The sequence below is a fragment of the Lycorma delicatula genome, chromosome 4 (genome assembly GCF_047948215.1).
Source record: "Lycorma delicatula isolate Av1 chromosome 4, ASM4794821v1, whole genome shotgun sequence".
Lineage (NCBI taxonomy): Eukaryota > Metazoa > Arthropoda > Insecta > Hemiptera > Fulgoridae > Lycorma > Lycorma delicatula.
In genome coordinates this window covers 108,376,716-108,400,839 of record NC_134458.1, presented here as the reverse complement: position 1 = coordinate 108,400,839, position 24,124 = coordinate 108,376,716, and the positions used below count along the sequence as shown (strand labels likewise).

The 24,124-nt window shown below is 30.8% G+C and overlaps 1 protein-coding gene across 1 annotated transcript in view; it reads right to left on the bottom strand.

The window, feature by feature from the left end:
* Window positions 1-14,303, bottom strand: part of LOC142323730 (receptor-type guanylate cyclase Gyc76C-like) — a 142,637-nt gene extending 128,334 nt beyond the window's left edge. Inside the window, exon 1 of the mRNA XM_075363890.1 lies at window positions 14,237-14,303. The gene's annotated coding sequence lies outside the window, so the exon portion shown is untranslated. The remainder of the gene's footprint in view (window positions 1-14,236) is intronic.
* Between the last annotated feature and the right edge of the window lie 9,821 nt (window positions 14,304-24,124).

The window sequence follows — 24,124 nt, the reverse complement described above, 5'->3', positions numbered from 1 at the left end:
TTTCCTATCAACCCCCATATGTTGATCAATGAAAAAATTACTTATTCCTTTACATGATTACTTTTATTTTCCTGAAGTAGATTAATTACTGATTAATTTATGTATTTCCACTTTAAGATGATAATAAAATTAATTAATGGTCGTAATTTTTTTTTAAAATAATAATAAAGGAACTTGAAAACAATGCCTACATATAAATCAGTGACATAATAAAAATAAATAATTACATAAGGAAGAAATAACCAGCAAAATAAAAACAAAATAGAAAAAAAAATGATTTGGCAATAGATAGTGTACTTCAGTGCCAGATACATTTCCACGAAGTAAGCATAATCAGTTTTAATTAATTACTTTTTTTTTAAACAGTTTAAATATTAATTATAAAATATGTTTGAAAACACAAATTAAAAACACTTCAAAGAATTATGTTCAATAAAATAATGATACAATATATATCAACCAATATCAGAATTTCTCCATCTAGAAGAAATACATCCATAATTAAAGATATTTATAGAAAAATTTCTGGGATATTTTTCACATTTCTGTATTAGATATTTTCCAACAATCCAAACTAAAAAGTTTTATTTAAATGATTCATTAATTTTGTAAACATTATCATTAGTTAGTGCAGTAAAAAAGACAATATACTAATCACAAAAAAATTATCAAAATACGAAATTTGCATATGACTGTAAGTCTATGTGTACATCTGTAATATTTGTAAAAATAATAATAACAGATATGTAATAAGGACTTCTGTAATAAAATTTTTATTATGAATCACCCTTGAAACCTCATAGAGTAATACAAAGAAAAATTAAACCTTCAGTTATACACATATTTCTTTTGCAAAATGTGTTACTCTAACAAATAAAAAACTTAATAATACCACAGAGATTCAGGTCTCCTGACTTCCCCCCCCCCCTGGCATTTAAGCCCCAAATTCTCATCAATAAAAAGAGAAAACTACATCATTAAGATACATTCTTCACTTTCATAAAGGATTCTAATTCTGGAGGGGCCAATAAAATTAGTGTCAAAAAATTCAAGTCCCTTAGCTCTTTCCAATTAACAAATACTGAAATAAAATGGAACTCAGATTATGAACTTAATTTATGCCATAAAAACTGTTCGTAAACCAGAAAAATTACTCATTTAAGAAGAATCAACATAAAATGGATTAATCCATTCAAGACCCAAAGAAAATGGCCCTTTATTATTTTATTTTCTACTTCATGCTTGAAATCCTATGCAAAGTATGAAAATTCAAAGTTTTAACTGTAAAGGAATCAGAAATAATAAAACAAAAAGAATAAATGTCAAAGATACTTAATTTTAACTTATTTTACAAAATAATAGTGTTATTTTTGGAAAACTCTCCTTCCATGAAAACATTGGATTCTTGAAGTTCATAAGGTTTCTATCTCACTAAAAAACTTATCTTAATGAGATTTGTTTCGGATTGTTTTTTATAATGTTGTAGAAATGAGATATGATATCATTTAACAGATTTATAACATGATTTAATAAAATTTTATCAGAGCAATATTTCTCACAAAACTTTGCACTTTATTCCATTTCGCACACATTTCTCTGATGGAGGACCTAAGAACATCTTCCCTAAGAACATCTTATTGTTAGAGGCTGATTAACAATCAGCCTCTAACAATAAAATTTCCTGTCACCATTTTTTGCTACTCAATGAAAACCTGATACAGTTCTTTCATAGTGAGTTCATAATGTTGAGTTCAACATCATTTCATGATGTTCCAAATCAACATTATCAACTTCTAATCCAATCATATGGCCTATAGATACAATATTATCAACAATATCAACAGACTCAATCTCACAGCCATCAATGCCAGATATAGAGTCTACTCACAATTTCCTCCAGGCTGTTTCATAGTTTTGTAAGTCACTAGCCCCCAGGCTTTATCAATAAAATTTTAACATTGCAGGATATTCAAATGTTTTTTCTGGAATTCTCTAAGTATTACAATTCAAAGGTGTTTTGTAACACCTTTGAAATAATTACTTGATGTAAAGTTTCTTAAAATTTAAAATGATCTGCTGGTCCATAGGCTAGATTACAGGAGTCACGTTAAGGAAAAAGAACTTCACTGCGATAAAACTGTGATAATTGCTCACCCGACTCACCTTGCAAATCCGGAGGATAAGCAGGAGCAATGCCCATCACAATAAGGCATTTCAGTGGCAAACATTTTCTTGGAGATATTTTCACATGTTTGGAGCAAAGGCTTCATGGATCCATTCAATGAACAGTATCCTGGTTACCCAAACCTTACTATTATCTCTGCATATAAAAGATATTTACTTTTCATTGTATTATTTTTCTTAAACACCCTTATATTCTCTTAATGGTATATAATGTTAATTGATTTTGAAATACTTGAAAATGATATTGAAAAAAGTAGCCAATCCTTTATTTGGCTTATGTCCACGGAAAACTTTTTTTTCTGAGTGATGTAGATCCTATTTAGCAATTTTTCCAAAATATGCCAGTTTCATCACAGTTCATTGGCTAGGGAAAAACTCTCAACTTTTACATATTACAATTTCTTAGCAGGTTCCTGATCTGAGCTTGCTGTGTCTCCATGAATAATTACATTAAGTATTCCAGTTTTCTTCTCAAACCATCCTCACTTAGCTTTGAACAGTTCAGTATAGGTTCTCATACCAGGGTTTGTTATTAACAGATCATCAAGTAATCATTTTGCTTTTGCACAAATTAGAGCTTCAGAATCAATACCACAAACTAACTGTTTCTCACTTATCTAGATCAACAGAAATTTCTCCACATTGTCAATAAATTGTAGTCTTTGTTTAGAAATATTTTTTACAACTTCTGAGACATCAATTTTATTGATCATATCTTTTTTTTTTTTAGTATAGTACAGATCCATAATTTTGCTATACCAAATTGTGTAGCAAGCAAGATCGAAGACACATTTCTTATTTACAAATACAATTTTCATTTAATTATTAAAATCAGACAGAATTTCAGATTTAGATACAATAAGAAATTAGATAAATTTATTTTTTCACCTCTATCATTTTCAAATTTCTTTTCAATTTACTTTTATCATTCTTTGACTTCATGATCGTCTAAAAAAATTTAATTACATGAAAATTAACTTCGAAACATTAGCAAGACATAAACAAAAACAATTCAAGAATCATTCAATTAGTAGTCCAATAAACATGATGCACTTGAACAGCAGTCTATTCTGAAAGAATGCTTGTGCTAACTAATACCTCCTCCAATTCCCAGACTCAATGATGCTAATGCTAGTGAAAATGTCTGAAGTTTTAGGCAGCAAGTGACTGCCTGTTTGTAAGCTGGAAATTGTGTTCACAAATCGAAGCATTTTTTTGTCAGGATTTTTGTTTATAACCAAGGTTTTACTGTATTAAGATATTCAAATTATTATTTTTGTAAATGCATTATACTTTAAAATACAAGTAAAATGTATGGCATGGCCCTAGCTTCCCTTCAATAATGAAAACTGAAAAATTACAGTACTTGAACTATTCTTTTTTTGAAAAGTTTTCTGACTAAACTTAGTAAATAAATAACCTATTGGTGTTTTAGTGGATCAGGATCAGAGTCTCTTGTTCTCGTAAATACCTTAGGTTCCTAATCTTTCCATTAACAAAAATTGATATAAATTTAACAGTACAACCTATGATATAAGTCTAATTTCTTACATTATTACTTCATACATTCTTAAAAATTAGAAATAAACATTCCTAATATTTTATATAGATTATAAAATAGGAAAGATATATATTAAACATATTAACAAACTCAATCAGAGATTGTAAAATTTTGTTACTATCCAACAATGAACAAAAATGATTTGTATGAAAAACTAACAACAAATTTATTGACATTAGTCTTGGTAGCTGTGTTTAGTTGTAACAACCAGAAAAACTTGTATAAAGCATTACTCAGGAACAAAGACAACTAGAAACTGAATATTTCACTTCAATTTGATTAAGGATTGAACAATGCCTAAAACTATAAATCCAATACGATTCAACACACTTCTATGCATTGACAGACTTAGAAAATCTTGTAATTTTAGCAAACGTATTTATTATATATTTTTTACAATTAAACAAGTTTACTGAATAATCAGTAAATGATATCAGATTTAATATACAGTAAAAAATTACATAAAATATCATATTTAAAATAATTTCATCAGAAAACTAACACTATAATTGGCCGAGTGGAGCAAGACCCTGTTTTAATTTGACCTTTTGGCACTTGTCTGCACTTAAGTAGTTTTGATTCAGTTACGAACTATGACATTTTTCAATTTTTTTAAATTTTGTAACAAAATTTCTTGATATAAAGCCAGAACTGTGAATGTGTATGTGGTGTTCCTCCTAAAGGATCAATCTATAAGAAGAGCACCGACTATTAAAACTCACTTGAATCATCAACTGACAAGTGTTCTTTATACATGATAAATTCTAAAAATTAACTTTGTTGCATATTTATTGTACAGAGTGATCAATATAAAATCGAGCTGCTACAAACTAAAAAGTTTCATAAAATTTTATGAATGAAATAAAAATGTAAATTTAATTAAATTTCATATTTACATTAGCAATAGTTTACAATTTTTATAAAAGCTGTTTGAAGTGAGCGCCCTGCTCAGCAATGCACTTTTGTACTTGAATAATCATACTGAGAGTCATCTGCTGCAAAACCTTGTTGTCAATGCCAATGATTTCTTTTTTAATGTCTATCTTCAGTTCCTTTGTAGTGTTGTTGTCATCATAGTGTTGGAATGCGATTTATTAACTCTATCCTTCAAATAACACCAAAGGAAAGGATCACAACTAGACAAATTTGGTGAACATGGAGCCATCAATCTCTCTGCCCTCTGCTATTAGTTTATTCTTCTGTGAAAACCCCCATGACACGTGCTAATAAATCGTTTGATAAGTGATATGTTGCTCTGACAATCTGGAAGAAGCCACACTCTTTTTCATAACCTGTTAACTGAGAGTAGAATTCTTCAAAAATTGTATGGTACACTTCTGTATTGACAATCTGGTAAAAATATTGTATAGTCCCACTGTACAACTAGCAGAAACAGCACACCATAAACCGATTTTCTCATTGTTCAAGTGTTTGCTCAACTATCCAGAGAGGATTTTAATCATCCAATACCTGGCGTTGTATGAATTAACTTGCCCAGATAAATAAAACCATGCTTCATCTGACATGAAATACAAAATTGTATCTATCTGTCTGTCCATCAACAATATTTTTGAGAAGCCAGTCACAATAATTAAGACGTTTCAGTTTGTCTATTCTCTTAAGTTGTTTCACAGTTTTTAAACGAAAAAATTTTAAATTTTAATCATGAAGAATCTTACAGCAAAATATGTATTTCACAATATTTTTTTGTGATAACATAGGCTACATATAAATTTTTTCATATTGGCAGAAATTCTTAATGATTATCAATTATGACTCTGGAATCCTAATGTAAGGTTGACTATTTAATTTTTCTTTTGAAACAGATCCTATTGTATGCCATACACCATTTTTTAACCAAATCGTATATGCCACTCTTTGCTAGGATACTGGCAATCAGAACAAACACAAATTACACAAATACTTGACGTCTTTCTTGAAACAATCCAGAACACACATAAGCTTTCACTGTAGCAAACCCCTCCTCGAACAAATAAGCATTTTAGAAAAACACAACAGCAATGAACAAGACTACATTGCACTGAAGTATGGACAATTTACAACTAACAACAATATGCAAGACTGTAGTACACACAACCAATAGTTGAGCTAGTAGTAGCAGCAAAGCAGTTACAAGGTAACACTCAAATATCTTCAAGCCGGCTCAGTTCAATTTTAAATTGCTCATCCAGCAGTTAAATAAACATTAAAAAAAAATATATATATATATATATATAAATATTAAAAAATATCTATAAGGTATATTGAAAGTACCTTCTCAACATTTAGCAACCAATGATATCCGCTGATCCTTGAAACAGTATTTATCATTTTTCAACCAGTAAGATTACTTTTGCCACTGGCTGAACTTCCACATTCAATTGCAATCAGCAATTCCATTTTGTAATTTAATTTCCACTTTATTAATTACATTCTGTTATAAAACAATTAGTTAAATTCAGTAGAAAAATTATGAGGTCTACTGTTCATAGAACTATTAGTTAACACTAATCCATTCTTGGGTAGAATTTTGCTACAAGTATATAAAAAAATATGATTTAATAATGTGTTTACATACTAACCGGAGGAAATTTTTTATCAGTGTATCACAATTAAGGAGATCTTAATAAATGTTTATTTTGAAACCATGTCTTCAGCACTATAACAGACTACATGAAGAGAAATGGATGAAGTCATTTCTACTTGTTGACCAGTGTTTATATAATAACTTTACCAAATAGCACTGACTGAAGCTAAATCACAGATATTAGAACTTCAAAACATTGCAAATAAAATTGGCCTCAAAATATCACTTGTAGACAGAAATTATGCTCTAAAAACCAACATGATTAAAAGAAGTAAACATAAACGGTAATAAAATCAAAATAATAACCCAATTAATATACCTCAGAGAAATAATAACAAAAAAACCTCAATCCAAATAAGAAAAAACAAACTAGCTAAAGCTCAAAAATTAACCTGGTACACTTACAGTAAAAAATGCCTATATATAATTGGTAAAATAAGACTACAACATAGTTTTAAAACCAGAAGCCACTTATGCAGCAGAAACACTCTTCCACCTGAACAAACAATCAAAGGACAGACAGACTCCAGAAAATCAAAAGAAGAATGGGAAGAACCTTCGTCAATAAAAAGCACGAGAAAGACGGGCAGTGGTGGATTGTGCCCAACAAAGTCGTGTGCAAATTGTTAGAACCCATCACTGACACCACGCGTAAGAGAAGAGTAGTATTTTTTGGACATAGCATGAGGATGTAAAATACAAGACTTCTGAAAAAGCTAGTACAATAAAAAAATACTAGTTTTTTGTTTTTTTTTGTCTTCAGTCATTTGACTGGTTTGATGCAGCTCTCCAAGATTCCCTATCTAGTGCTAGTCGTTTCATTTCAGTATACCCTCTACATCCTACATCCCTAACAATTTGTTTTACATATTTTGGAATACGTACGTGGCCTGCCTACACAATTTTTCCCTTCTACCTGTCCTTCCAATATCAAAGCGACTATTCCAGGATGCCTTAGTATGTGGCCTATAAGTCTGTCTCTTCTTTTAATTATATTTTTCCAAATGCTTCTTTCTTCACCTATTTGCCGCAATACCTATTTATTTGTTACTTTATCCACCCATCTGATTTTTAACATTCTCCTGTAGCACCACATTTCAAAAGCTTCTAATCTTTTCTTCTCAGATACTCCGATTGTCCAAGTTTCACTTCCATATAAAGCGACACTCCAGACATACACTTTCAAAAATCTTTTCCTGACATTTAAATTAATTTTTGATGTAAACAAATTATAATTCTTACTGAAGGCTCGTTTAGCTTGTGCTATTCGGCATTTTATATCGCTCCTGCTTCGTCCATCTTTAGTAATTTTACTTCCCAAATAACAAAATTCTTCTACCTCCATAATCTTTTCTCCTCCTATTTTCACATTCAGCAGTCCATCTTTGTTATTTCTACTACATTTCATTACTTTTGTTTTGTTCTTGTTTATTTTCATGCGATAGTTCTTGCGTAGGACTTCATCTATGCCGTTCATTGTTTCTTCTAAATCCTTTTTACTCTCGGCTAGAATTACTATATCATCAGCAAATCGTAGCATCTTTATCTTTTCACCTTGTACTGTTACTCCGAATCTAAAGTGTTCTTTAACATCATTAACTGCTAGTTCCATGTAAAGATTAAAAAGTAACAGAGATAGGGAACATCTTTGTCGGACTCCCTTTCTTATTACGGCTTCTTTCTTATGTTCTTCAATTGATACTGTTGCTGTTTGGTTCCTGTACATGTTAGCAATTATTCTTCTATCTCTGTATTTGAACCCTAATTTTTTAAAATGCTGAACATTTTATTCCAGTCTACGTTATCGAATGTCTTTTCTAGGTTTATAAACGCCAAGTATGTTGGTTTGTTTTTCTTTAATCTTCCTTCTACTATTAATCTGAGGCCTAAAATTGCTTCCCTTGTCCCTATACTTTTCCTGAAACCAAATTGGTCTTCTCCCAACATTTCCTCCACTCTCCTCTCAATTCTTCTGTATAGAATTCTAGTTAAGATTTTTGATGCATGACTAGTTAAACTAATTGTTCTGTATTCTTCACATTTATCTTCCCCTGCTTTCTTTGGTATCATGACTATAACACTTTTTTTTGAAGTCTGACGGAAATTCCCCTTTTTCATAAATATTGCATACCAGTTTATATAATCTATCAATCGCTTCCTCACCTGCACTGCACAGTAATTCTACAGGTATTCCGTCTATTCCAGGAGCATTTCTGCCATTTAAATCTTTTAATGCTCTCTTAAATCCAGATCTCAGTATTGTTTCTCCCATTTCATCCTCCTCAACTTCCTCTTCTTCCTTTATAACACCATTTTCTAATTCATTTCCTCCATATAACTCTTCAATATATTCCACCCATCTATCGACTTTACCTTTCGTATTATATATTGGTGTACCATCTTTGTTTAACACATTATTAGATTTTAATTTATGTAGCCCAAAATTTTCCTTAACTTTCCTGTATGCTCTGTCTATTTTACCAATGTTCATTTCTCTTTCCACTTCTGAACACTTTTCTTTAATCCACTCTTCTTTCGCCAGTTTGCACTTCCTGTTTATAGCATTTCTTAATTGCCGATAGTTCCTTTTACTTTCTTCATCACTATCATTCTTATAAAAATAATAGTAAATAAATAACAATAGTAAAATTTTGTCTTGAAAAATACCAAGAAAGGATGCAGTTGGATCAGAGAAATAAGAGAGTCTGAAGGAAACTGACTTTACACCAGTAGACATCACAGATAAGATAAAATTAAACAAGAAAATCAAAAACAATAACACTCACTTCACACTCACAAGAAAAAGAGTTACACCACAAACATTTTCAACACTAGAAAGGGCCCAAAGTTCAGAGCATATGAAAAAATACTGGGAGGGCTGCAAGGCCCACATAAAAGATAATAATTATAACCTTACAAATGATAGAAACGCTAACAGGACTATCAAAAGTAAGATAATGTAAAGAAAAAAAATCTTGTGCAGTTCTCCGCAAGAAGGCCGACTTTTTGTTAATTTAATTTGGTTTTAATATTTTAATATATTTTTAGTTTGGTTTAATATTGCTAATGGTAGATACTGCAGATAAAGAAACGTAAACATTCCAACTTGAAACAACAAATGAACCATGCTTCTAACCAGCCACTCTAAAATTTTTTCTATCTTAAATTGAATGTAACTCAAGAACAACTCAACCAAACTTCATAAAATTTTTAAAACACACGACTTCAGATATACTACTACATCATATCTAAATTTCAATGAAATTGATCCAGTAGTTTTGGAGATTTTTGAGCCAAAATATTTTTTATATATATACAAATATAAAGGAATCCCAATTCAAATGAAAGGTATTTTCATACTCCTAAAACGAAAATAAAATTAATTTTCACCCCCTACTCCCACCATGTGACCGAAAGTAATATTGTTTACTTTTCTTTGAAAAGTCGGTAAAAACAGAAAACTTTTACATAGAAAACATTTTTCTTACCTAAGATTTTGGAATTATATAGAGAATTTTTTTTTTATAGAATTTTGTTACAGTACATTCTGTGGCAAATATGAAAAATATAAAAGTTAAAAGTGAAATTAAATAGAGTCTGAATGTGATATTACAAAATAATGTTAAATATTACACGAATTGATTAGTTACTACGTTAGTAACAGTAATATATAGTGTTTCATGAAGAAACGTAAAGAATTTCATGTTATATTCTAAAGAGAAGATAAAGAAAAAAGGTCATCCATAAAAACAACGCTCTGGCACGCTTCATTTTGAGTTATAGTTTGTGAAAAATTTATCTGATTTCTTCTCCAAGAGTAAAATGAAGCCAAACTGAAAAACTTGTAACTTAAAGGATAAATTTGATGGTTTTATTTGGTTTTTGACATGAAAATTTGAATAAAACAAATTTCACAACTGTATTTCTGGAACTGTAAAAAAAAAAAATACAAACTGAAAAGTGACATTAAAAACAGTACCTTATAATTTAAACCGAAACAAGAATTATTTCAATCTTGGAAAATATCCAGAAATAAATAAATAATTAAAAATAAATAAATAATTACGTATTCCTAACTTAATATTACAATAACACTTTAAACGGGTGTTAAAAAGGTCCTTCCCTCATTGTTTACATAATATTATGTTCTATTTAAAATCTCTTGCATGGTTTCTCTTATGTATCATTTTGTATAATTTCAAATGCATTGAATATTCTTTTTATAGTTCTGGGGGCTGATTTATGCAAATTTTTCAGGTCAAAAACAATTAAATTTATTCCCTTTAATTGAAGTTCAAAGAATTTCATTATGGCTCCATTTTACCACGAAGTAGAAATCAGGAGTGAAACTTTTCAAGTTACAGTTCTGACAGTTCTGGAAGCGTTTCCCGACCCATGTTTATGTTATTTTTTCTTCATTTTCACTTGCAGAATATGTCCTAAAATTCTTTCTATTTATATTATAAATATACAATACAAATATTATTTGTATTTCTAACCATAATTACATCAATAATTTTGATATTTTGGTAATTAGCAGGAATAATTACAAAGAAATAAAAACTTTAAGGGAAAAGACACTCACTGGAATATAAGAAATAGATAAATAAATTTTCAATAAACAATGATTGGCATACACCACAAAGAAGTGGATAATTGTATCAAACAGGTCAATGGCGATAAAAATAAATAAAAAAGATTAACCCAAACAAAAAGTTATACCAAAAGGTTTACTTGCTGAATCTATAAGAATTGTGAGATTATACCATTCACTTTTCTGATCAGTGAATTTGATTCACTGGTCACATTTGGAATATTTCAATGCTTTTAAATTTCCAAGCTCAAATTAAAGTTTATGAGAGAATTAACTGTAAAAATTATTTAGTGAAAACAATGAAGGAAACTCTGTATCTATAAAGCACCATCTCCTGACTGACTCATAATCAACACCCAGCAAAAGCTATTGAAAATAAATTGATGAAAATTTGTATACTTGTTCTTCTTAGGGTGTAAGTGCATACTTAAAGGATTTTTTAAAATTCTTTATTTAAAATGTTAAACTCTGCGTAATTCAGTTTAGAGAGGATAGCTTTTTCACTGACTTGGTGTTTGACAATGACAATGGCGTATTTACTGACAGTGATGCTGAAACCACTGATATTCTCTATGATATCTCCCGCATTACCCAATCTTACAGCCTGAAAATAAATGTGGATAAGACACATGTACTAACAACAGACAGCCTTACACACCATCATCCAAATGGATGGTGTGTGTAAATTGAACAAGTGCAAGAATTCAAATATTTGGGCTCACCGGTCCAGGAGAAGAAAGTAGCAACTACAGTGGAAATCCACAGTCAAATCGACCAAGCAACCACAGCATTTGCTCCCTGAAGAGGTGCTTGTGGAAACAAAGCAACATCTAACTGTAAACCAAAGTTTGTCTTTTCCGAACCCTGATCCTGCCAATTATATTGTATGGAGCAGAAACGTGGACACAAGTTAAGACAGACCTGAGCAAACTTGAAGTGTTCCAAATGCGATGCCTACACTAGTTCATCAGAGTATCATTTCGCGATCACATCCGAAATGAGAATGCCATCACTGTGAACAACAGCCAACAATCAAGAGGAACAGATTCAAAAACTATGACTGCAATGGTTTGGCCATGTCTGCAGAATGAGTGGAAACCGACTGACTACCAGACCTCTGACATGAACGACCCACCCACTGGAGAGTACAACGAACAGCACGAAAGAAAACGTGGATCAAGCAAAACAATGATGATATAAAAAAACCACAGGCTAAACCTTAATGAGACCAGGACAATGGCCATGGATTGCCACACATGGAAGCGTCTTGTTAGTGAAATCATATAACCATTGGCACCCACAGCAGCCTACGGGCTTCGGAGTCGATCCATTCCAAACGCCAGCTCGGGATCAAAAGAAAGAAGAAGAATGGGTTAAAATGGAGTACAATGAATTTTACAATTTTTTTTTTAAGTTCTCGGTAACAAATGCAGATATCAACATGATTTTTGATGTGTGTAATATCTATAAGAATATCTAAAAACCAATTTCTACACTTTTCAAAATTTGATCTTAAAAGGGGTGAAAAAATTTTCCCCATTTCCGACTGTAGTAAACGAGGTATTCACTGGATTTTTCTTGCAAAATACAGATAGATATCTAAAAACCACTTTCGGTTTTTTTTTAATTTCGATTTTTTTAAGGGGTGCGACGTTATTCGGGGCGTTGGATCAACCTACACAGCCACTGCCACTGTTACTGTATGTGTGACACGACTGGGGCTGCACCTGTCTCCGGTTACTTGACTAAAAAATATAAAATAAAAAATATTTAAATTTAAAAAAAAAGAAAAAGAAACTAAGTACGGTCACCTCCTAGTTGTGTTTGTCCGGTAACCCTCGTAACCGGGAAAAATAAATTTTTACCCGTACGAAGAAGAGTAACCATCTATAACTATTATTTTTAAGATGGAGGTCGAATATTTTGAAACCCGCATTTATCAGATCACTAAAAGTTGCGGGTTCTGTTGCTCTGAAGAAATTACAATACACTGATAGTTTTTATAAACTGGACAGGCTTTGTATCATTATTATTCTCACAAGCAGGAATTTAATGAACACAAGAGAATCCAAGGGGCAGAGCCCCTTCATCGGCTAGTAAATAAATAAAACGTTTTCTGCCTCTGATATTTAATTTTTTTTTTTAAATATACTGATTTAAATTTAAAACAATAGAATTGCAGTAAATGTAATTATCACAATACGTACAAAAATAAAATTTAATTAATAATATACGCGAGGTCTTCTACCGAATTATTCCAGATTTATAACAGTTTTAATTTTAAAGAAAAACAACACTATCTTTCAAATTTTTCACCCATCTGAATGCACATGGAAGTGTTTTTTTTAATATCACTTGTATATAAAAATGATTTGGCCACAATTTTTATATTTCTTATAATTCATTTCATTCATTCACTGTTAACAAACATATTATATGTAAGTAATGCTGGCTAATGTTTTTGTTATATAATTAATTCTGTATTATTTGTTATTTTTATAATGAAGTCAGTTTATATAAATATAAATAAATACAATATGTGTAATATACATAATATGTATACAGAACACGTAATAAAATAATATCCTGTTTTTAAAAGCATACAAGTACCGGTATACGGAAAGCTATTTTACATTGAAATATACCTGTAATTGAAAATGCACACACAGATTTAATAGAATGAATGAAAGAAAATAAATTCTGCTGATGATTATAAGGTTTTAAGGGAAAAATAAGTAAATAAAGATATTTTTATTAAAGAAATTACAAAAGTGTGAATTTTGTATAGGAAATGATATAAAGTACAAGGAAATAGATGACATATTCTCAAAATACATCAAATGATATGGAAAAACGACAAAAATCCATTGAAATTATGACCCAATATTATTAGAACAAATTTGTCGTTTTGCCATAGAAAATTAAAAAAATATTTCGTATAAAAAAATAGTTAAAAAAATTTTTTTATCTTATATTTTTAGTATATTTTTAACCCGTTTTCATTTTCAGATTTTCTTATAATAAATAAACGTTTGCATTTTATGTTATGCGAGCTAAAATCATTTACGTAATAAGCACTATAATCTTTGTACGTTAGTGTAAAAACAGTTACATGCTACGCAGGAATTACATGATTCATATAAGTTTTTAATTACGCAATATTACTGACATTTGCATTTTTTCTAATGTAAAATATTAATATTACGTTTATCAATTCCGTAATTCGTAATTTTGTCACCTGTACGGCTCAAAAATAACGAATTATAGAGATTCTACTATTCTAATAAAAAACAAAAAAATTATATCTTACCTGTGGACCAATAGGAGGAAGTACCCCATCGCGATCAGCATAGATCTCACCTAAAAATAAATGAGATAAAGAATTAATAAAAAAGTTAATTAATTTGAAATAATATTTTTACTTCCCAGCAACAGCTATATAGCTGCTGGACTAACTATAGCTATAATGGAGAGTACGGGGATCGGGGAAAATAAGTTTGGATGTGGAGATTTTTGCAAATATTGACCTTTCATGACCGAAAAACACAACGAATAAATATACCGTGGAAAATTTAGGAAAGATGTACGTATGTTGGCCTGTGTTTTGAAGTTTCAAGGAAACGCTTACAACTGCGTTCATATCGTTTACGTATGTTACAAGCTCTAAAGCTTACATTTTACGGTTTGCGTGCTAGCTTCGCAAATGAAATGATGCACCGTGACGATGAAAACTTTCTTTATCGTGTCGTATTCGGTGACGAATCAACATTTCATGTTAATGAAAAAATAAGCACTCGTAATGTGCGTATCTGGGGATCAGAAAATCCTTACAAAATATTGCAGTGTGAACGAGATTCCCCAAAACTGAATGTCTTTTGTCCTGCATGCCGACGGCAAGGCTACGGACCGCTCTTTTTCGCGGAAGCAAGTGAATGTGGAATGAACTATCTTGATATGCTACAACTACGGCTCTTTTACTCAACTGTAATACGAACCGCAGAACTTTACTTGGCAACAATATGGTGCGCCTCATCACTGGCATAACGCTGTAGGTGATCAGTTAAATGAAATTCTTCCCGACTGATGGATCGGTCGCCAAGGACCAGATGACAAGGCTTGTTTGGCGTGGCCTCCACGTTCACCCGATCTGACCCCGCGCGATTTTTTTTCTTTTGGGGTTTATAAAGGATCGAGTGTATGTGCCACAGTTACCGGCTGATCTACCCGACTTGAGACACAAAATTGAAGCAGCTGTCGCATCAATCACTTCAGACTTGCTGATTAAAGTCTGGACACAGATTTGAACTTTTCTATCGGCTAGATGTGTGCTATGTGACGAATCGTACTCACACTGAACACTTATAGGAGAAACTGTTTGAGTTGCTCTTTCGTTCATGTATATAATTTATCAGCCTACGTAAAACTTAATAAATATTACATAACTTTAAAACCTCGATATTCATTTTGAAACAACTACTTTAAATTTTTGCAGACACTAAAATAGATAACGGTCATATTAATTATTTTTTTTACAGAAATATATACAAAGAATTTGTTATAAAAAAATAATAAGTACATATTAATTAATAATATTTATAAAACTATAAATTATTGCACATTCATAACGCAAAAACTGCTCAAAAGCAGAGCTTGAGTCAAAGAATAGAAGTTAATACTTTTTTACGTTCATGGAGGATACCGTTAAATGTAAAAAAAATCCAAAATAAAAAAGGACATACGTAACACCACTCTATATCCAAATACGAGTATATATATTTATGTATACCGGCCGATATACTATAAACACAAAAGAAAGAGTGTGTTCAATTTATCGTAAAGTAAGTACAGCTGAAAAATAATAGAAAACAGTTGAAGAATAAAAAGAGATAAACTCAAGTGAGCCAAAAAACAAGACAACGTTTACTATTACAATTGGCAAACAAACATGAAAACACTATATTTTCAATTTATTTTATCACAAAGTATTTCTTTTGGAAGTACTGGCCGATTTAAAAAGGACTTCATTAATTTGGAAGGGATATAGAAATTTGCTCAGAATATATACAGAATCGATTGAGGCGGCAAAAAAACACAAGTTTTTAATAAAATATAATTTTTTCTCTGGAAATTAATGTTGATACGGCTGACATCCCACTTGAAACTGATTTTTTGCCGAACTCGAATCACCCCGCCACTTCTACAACTGGTGATTCGATTTTTAATTCTGCAATATCGGAAGGTAAGCGCAAAATAAATATAATTTTTATGAATTCTATTAAAACAATTAAATAATAACAATAATAACACCGATCCACCGGGGAAGTGAAACCACCCTTCTTCATATTCTGTGATCAAACAGGTGGTTCTCACTCTCCTCATTATGTTTTTATTTTTCACGTTATCCGATTAATCTTCGCCATGCCCATATTTCAAATTCTTCCAGTATTTTTTTTATGTTCATGTTTCAAATCCGTACAGAAGTACATTGAAACGTAACAAGTCCCAAGTGTAATATTTCACAAGACAGATCTGCAACATTTGCTACATAATAACTATTTCTTTTACTTTTTTGGTTAACATCTTCCTTGACCATTTAATACCCATTAATATTACAATATTATATTGTGTGTTCCAAAATGAATATCGGGCTTTTAAAATTATGTACTATTTATGAAGTTTTACGTACATTGATAAATTATACATGAAATGAAAGACAAACTCAAAACAGTTTTTCCTATGTGTTCAATGTGAGTACCGTTCATCTTTAATCAGAAGATAATCAGACTTTAATCACAAGTCTGAAGTAATTGATACGACAGCTGCTTCAATCCTGTGTCTCAAGTCGGGTAGATCAGCCGGGTGGCACATACATTTGATCCCTTATAAACCCCAAAAGAAAAAAACCACGTGGGGTCAGATCGGCGAACGTGGAGGCAACGCCAAACAAGCCTTGTCATCTGGCCACCGGCGACCGATCCAGAGGTCGGGGAGAATTTCATTCAACTGATCACCTACAGCGTTATGCCAGTGAGGAGCGCATTATAATGTTGCCAAGAAAAGTTCTGCGGTTCGTATTACAGTTGAAGAAAGAGCCATAGTTGTAGCATATCAAGATAGTTCATTTCAGACTCACTTGCTTCCGCGAAAAAGAGCGGTCCGTAGACTTGCCTTCGGGATACGGGAAAAAAGACATTACGTTTTGGGGAGTCTCGTTCACAGTGCAATATTTGGTAAGAATTTTCTGATCCCCGATACGCACAATATGAGTGTCCATTTTTCCATTACAATGAAATGTTGATTCGTCACCGAATACGACACGATAAAGAAAGTTTTCATCGTCACGTCCCAGATCATTTCATTCGCTTGCTTTCGCAAACCATAAAATGTAAGCTTTAGAGCTTGTAACATCTGTAAACAATATGGACGTAGTTGTAAACGTTTCCTTAAAACTCTCCACAAAGACGTCACTGGAATTGCTAATTCGCGGCTACCCCTGCTAACGGATTTCCTAGGACTAAACACAAAAGACTGTTCACGTTCAACATTGTCGTCCGACACACTCAGTGATCCTGCAATCTACCTTTACAAATAAAGTCAATGGTTTCAAATTGTTTATACCATCTACGAATGTTATTGTCACTCAGGGATCGCAACGGAACTTCAAAAGGAACGCAAGTTGAACGGTAGATTACAGATTCACACTTTGCAAACTGCAAAACACAGAACGCTTTCTGTTGGGGGTGGTTACCATCTTTACTACTAGCGCTTTCAAGCGTAAGGTACAGGAAACAGTTTTTGCGCTTGCACACACCTAAAACTGTTTGAGTTGCTCTTTCATTCCATGTATAATTAATCAATGTACGTGAAACTACAAAATCGCAATTTTTTGCAATTTTTTATTTTTGAGTTTAATTTTTCAACAAAAATTTTTTTGTTATAATTTTTTTGTTACATCGGGTTTTAAACCCGATATTCATTTTGAAACACACGGTAGCTTATTTTGAAAATGTATTATTAAATTAGTTAATAGTAGTATCGCATGTTAAACGTTAATTGTTTAAATAGTATTCCTACGCTTCTTTAAAGTTCATAGAACTTCCTTCACAAAATTCTCAGCAATTTTAAATAAATTTTAATTTTATATACATAAGATTTGTGGAATGCACTAAAATCATTTTTATTTATTTAACACAATACTGTAATACTTAATAATTGCTGTTACTAATACTTATTAACTTTAATAATAATGAAAATTACTTAGTCTATATTATACTTATTATCTTTGATACGAGTACAAATGAGAATACATAAAGACGTTACGATAATACGATAAAAAAACAACACAAAAAATTCACGATTTTTAACCTAAATCATCAAATCAAAGCTAGTGAAACATTACAATAATAGAAATTCTAATAAATTTTATTCTCCCCCCTACCCGAACAAACTAATATTCTACAATAAATTATCTTCAAGTAATCAAACCGTTTTTAATTGTTCGTAAATTTAATCGCGACTTAAAATGAATATCAAGTCAGCGGATGAATCTCAAGAAATAATTTTTCTTCTCTTTTAATGCACCAGGAAATATGACGAAATCCATTTAAAGAATAACATTACTTTGGGCATATAAATTCCGAAAACCTAAAGTTTTTTTTTTAAATTGTAAATTCATTACTTTTTTTAAGGAAATTAACAAAGACTCACTAAAAAACATAAAAAGTGCATTAATATAAAAAGTATATTAAACTACTCAAGATAACGTGGCAATGAAAATGTTCAATAAGTTATCAGTTGGAAATTCCCTTCGCTTCGGCAAATTTCTAATCAAATTTTTCAGCGACATTTTTTTCAAAGTATTTTCTTCTATGCTGAATCCAATCACAACAAAATTCTATGAAAATTTGCATTAAAATATAATGTATATAAACTTAAAAACCTTTTTTTTCTATACGTAAGTTTAGTATTTTTTTCTTTTTAGGCAAACTTATGAAAATAACGTAATAAAATTTACTTATAAAAAATCTCATACTTCAATCAGATTCATTTTTTTTTAATTACATAATTTTATTTTACCTACAGCATTGTAATACGAAAAATTAGTATCTAAATTAGTAAAAGTCATAACATTGACTCGCCTAATTTATTCAGACGCAATATTATTCGAAATGGTAAATAATCTATCACCGTAAGTTAACTGCGATTTATTGATATTACTTCAACAATTACCGCTGTACTTATTTTATATGAGTCATCGTAAATTAGTCATGTTTACTGTAAGTTCCTTTACTATAAACAAAATTTTGTTTATCCCTTCATGATATACCGTACATGGGTGTATCGTGGTACGGCGGGCGGCGTATTGCTGTGCACATAGGCTGACGGCTGGCTTACCGCGCTATTAACTATCCTGACAACTCTGAGAATGTACAGCATACTTAAGTATACAGAGCTATACGATATGTTTTCGTAAAGGAATGACTATCTAACTGTTCATCCGTCCTGTCAATCTATCTCGCACGCAATGTGCACAGCTATACGCCGCCCTCTATAAACTACGTTAGACGGCGCCCGTTTATACACCCATGTACCACGTGCGCCATTTTGTCCAGAATGACGGTTGCAAAAATAGGCTGCGTGTCGTACATGGGTTTTAAGGTTTCACATTGATGATAAATGATCGTTAAAGTTTTATATATATAAATCAATCAGGTCTATCCGTTCTCCGTGGCAAAGTGGTAGCGTCTCGGCCTTTCATCCAGAGGTCTTGGGATCGAATTCCGGTCAGCATAGCATTTTCATACGTTACAAGATTTCCATTTCATATTCCCACGCACAAGCTATGGTTCGAAGCTTATACATTCACCCTCCCCCCCCAAAAAAAGAACACAGAATCTACACAATTGTTTTGTTTCGACTACGAACCCTCATCCAATGGAATAAAATTAGTTAGATAAAACAAAAAACTTAAACTCTTATCTACACTTAAACTTAAACTCTTATCTAAACAGAAAATTAAACTCTTATCAGCGACGAGGTACCATAATTATCGGAAGCTGTCCCTTGCGTTTCTCACACGTAGGCTATTCATATTTTCATGAAAACATTTTTATCAATCATTTTAAGAATAGTTTTGATTGTGACAACGACCTTTAAGCACGTAAAAGTATCATGTACAGTAAAATTACAGAACAAGTAAAAAAGGTACGTATTGCTGGTTACGAAAGCACGGAAATCGTGCTAAAAGCAGAAAATTTAATACAGCAGAGTGAGAGATAAAATAAAAAAAGGAATCTCTTGTAGCCAATAAAACAAGAGAGAATTTTTGCAGAAAACGTGAAATATCCGGAAACAAAAGAAAAACTTACAGCGTATATATGGAATGTAAGTCAGTTTGGATACGCGATTCTACAGAAATGTGTAGAATAAAAGCCCTGAAAACTGCCTATGTTTTACATATCGATAGAGATGAACTTGAAGCTAGGTACGCCGATTTCTTTGTCGACATTAATTTTTCTATTCGAAATAGGTCAACAATAGCACAGCGGTAACCAGAAGCATACGAAAATAAACCGACCAAGTTCTAAAGATATGTCATAAATTTACGAAAAAAAATTAATTATTCCCTGTGTAAAATTGAGTATGCGGACCAAACTTTCGAGATGCCATTTACAGCAATAATTTAAGATGTAGGTGCAAAGAGTGTTCAGATACGAACTGGCCGGTTACGAAAAACAACCTTACTGGGTGAATCTGATAATACTGTCAGACGGGAAAAAATGACCTTCGTAAAAGATGATTTTTAAAAGAAAACATCTATTGAAAGGTGAAAAATTTTTACTTGATATTGTCGTATAAGCACAAGAAAAGAGGATAAATAAAGAATTAGTAGTGGACTGGATTAAATTCATTTGGGAGCGTCAACAAGACGGTTATTACGAAAACCTTCCATACTTGTAATGGACAATTTTAGGGCTCATACAACTGATAATGTAAAACGAAGACTGATTAATGAAAAGTGTGATCAGATTATTATTCCTGATGGACTGAAATTAATCTTTCAATCCCTAATTATCTGCGTAAACTGACCATTTAAAACCAAACTCCGTAAACATTAGAAAAACTAGATGGCTAGTCAACACGACACACGACATTGTATCATGTGGTAAATATAAGAAACCGTCTTTCACACAGCTTTATGAATGAATTATTGAGGCTTGGTCACACATACCGGATGATTTGATAAAAAAATCGTTCAAGAAATGTCGCGTATCGAACGCTCTCGATGGAATTAAGGATGGATGGAATTATTTGTGGTTACGAAGGTATCTGCAGTTCTATGAATGACGGAAACTCGAACACTGATGACAGTAATTAAGGTAAATATCCAGTATAATTTCTAGTTATTAAATATTTACAGTATAAACTGATTATGCAAAAAAACAAATACTATTATATGTTCCCTTTTCTGTGGTAATTTTGTTAATAAAACGTAACGATAACAAATTCTATTTATTTTTTCAATTTTCCAACATGGGTGCTCATGGTACATGGGCGTATACGGTAATTACCGTACGTTTAATTTCCAGTTAATTCTACAGTCGTGTTTGACTACATAATATAGTATTATAATTTATTTTATAATTCCAAATTCTACTTCAACAAAAAGTGAAAATGACAACAAATTAATGTCGTCAAAAACAGAATCGGTTTCCAAATCAGTAATTATCACTTGCGGTATGCATGCTGAGTCAAAGTTATAATAATATAAAAGAAATAAAAAAATGGATATTTTTAATAAATAAACTGTCAACATCAGTTTAAAGACATCTCTATCATAATGTATTGAATCGGATTGAAAATGTACAGTCCTTCGTTAAATATTAGATCACAAAAAAGAAATCATTTTAGGTGCCATAAAAAAAATTATGAGAGAGAAGTTCGAGAGAATAATTTTTTTAGCTTGGAAAACGATATGTGAAAATATAAAAATATTTAAAAACAAAAAAAAAGTTTGATACAACAAGAAAATACGTAAGCCATGCTGTCAATATTATTTTATAAATTCTAATGACAGCGAATCAAATTTTACGGATGATGAACAAATTGATGAAGACACAACGAATTATTTTTTCTTTTCTAAGAGCCTGAAATGAATACAAAAAACTTATTACATTTATTTATTTAAAATAACAAGGAAAAAAAATTTAGTTTACATAATAACGTGTTTAATATTTTAAATAATTAATAATTTAATTATAACAAAAATTACATTTATAATGGTTAATACTTAAAGGATAACGGATAGTAGGATACATTGTGTTAGTATCGAATGAATTCCCAGTATTGACAACACTGATACGATAAGCCTCTGGCTCCTGTTAATTACTGCGTTGTTATATAAATCGTAATTTAATAACCATTAAAACTAAATCTTCCTCTTTTGTTATTAAATTCAAAAAAACTTGAAAATTCGTTGTTGAAAAAACAGCTGACAGCAATGCTGAAATAATTTCCTGTCATTGATTATTTATTCTTATATACTGGAAAAATAATGATACATGAAAAAAATTACCGAGGATTTCTTTTTTGGGGTGGAGGTAATTTATAACGAAGTTTTGTTGTAAATATCATAAATATATATATATATATATATATATATATATATATATATTAAAAAAAATTGGTATTTTTTTCTGCTCCCTCACCTCCAAAATCACCTTTCAAGTAAATTTTTTTGATTCTTTTTATGTTTACCATATTAAATAGAAGAAACTAAAAAAATGTACAACCAATAAAAAGTAATGTAAAATTTGTTTTTTGGGATTGAAGGTGAATTACGATGAAATTTTATAGTAAAATGATTATTATTATTAAAAGTTTAAATAAAACAAAAAAGTATTTAAAATGTCAAAAAATCTATATTTTTACACACTGATTTGCTCCCCCACTCCCAAAACTGACCCCAAAGTATTTCTTTTTGTCACTTACACTACCACTATACCTAGGAAGACATAAAAAAATGGTCGGTTAAAAATATGCAAAAATTAAGAAGATAGCTTATTTCGAAGGGGGAATTTTGGGGCAAATCTTTTTTAAAAATGGTAAGCTAAGCATGCACACATGTACTAAGCTTAATATAAAGTGGGGTTATGTTTACAAAATTTTGAGAAAATTGACCTCATAAAACTATCTACCCCACTATCTACTCCAAAATTTTACCAACAAATTGCCAGCATTCATGAGTATCTGTGCAAAATTCATCAAAATTTGTTTAGCCGGTCAAAAATTATTAAGCTTCAAACACATCAATACACGTATATTCGTCCGTACAAACATTACCCCTACTTTTTTTGTTTGTTTTGTTTTTTGGGGTCCCAAGGTCATGAAACATCGAGAAATGTAAAAAAAAACCCGTAGCCCAGTTTTTATCTGATTACCGTACTTTCCTTCCAGCAGCATAGCTCTAGAACTAAGAATGTTAGTACTGTTATTAAACAATATGCCCGTAGGTTTGCTTGATCTTTGGTTATTCGCGTATATTACGATTACAGTGTAATAAAAAAAAAAGCTAAAATAGTTCAGTTTGTTTTTTTATGACTTGAATATGTATTTGAAATAAAATCTCATTAAAGAAAATTAAAGCTTATTAATTATAATACTTTTTAATTTTTAAAAAGAAACGATAATTTAAACAAATTAAAAAAAAATGTTGGTCAAAGTAAGAAACCTCATTAAAAAACGGGGGGAAAATCAGATTCAGATTTATTTTAGTTGAAATTATAAATTCTTCTACTTCTTTAATAAATTACACAATTTTTTTTTTATCTGAGGATCAAAGGTAATGAAATTTAATTCCTACCTTATTTTCTGTAAAGGAAAAAACACTGAAAGAGTTAAATATAAAAATATAACAATCATGAAATTTTTTTTCATGTTCAAATATACTTTTTTAATATTGGTGTTGTCATTTCGTCTAATTAAAATTTTCTTTACTGAAATTAATTATAACAAATATTAAATTTATATTATTATTCTAGGTACAGTAAGATTTATATCAAATTACGTGTGATATGATCATCGTGGACTACTTTGTTAATTTCATTTTTCGTTGACCTAATTTCTTTACTATTAAATAAATTTATTAGAATATACAACACAAAATATAAAAGATTACTGTTTTTAATAATATAGACTT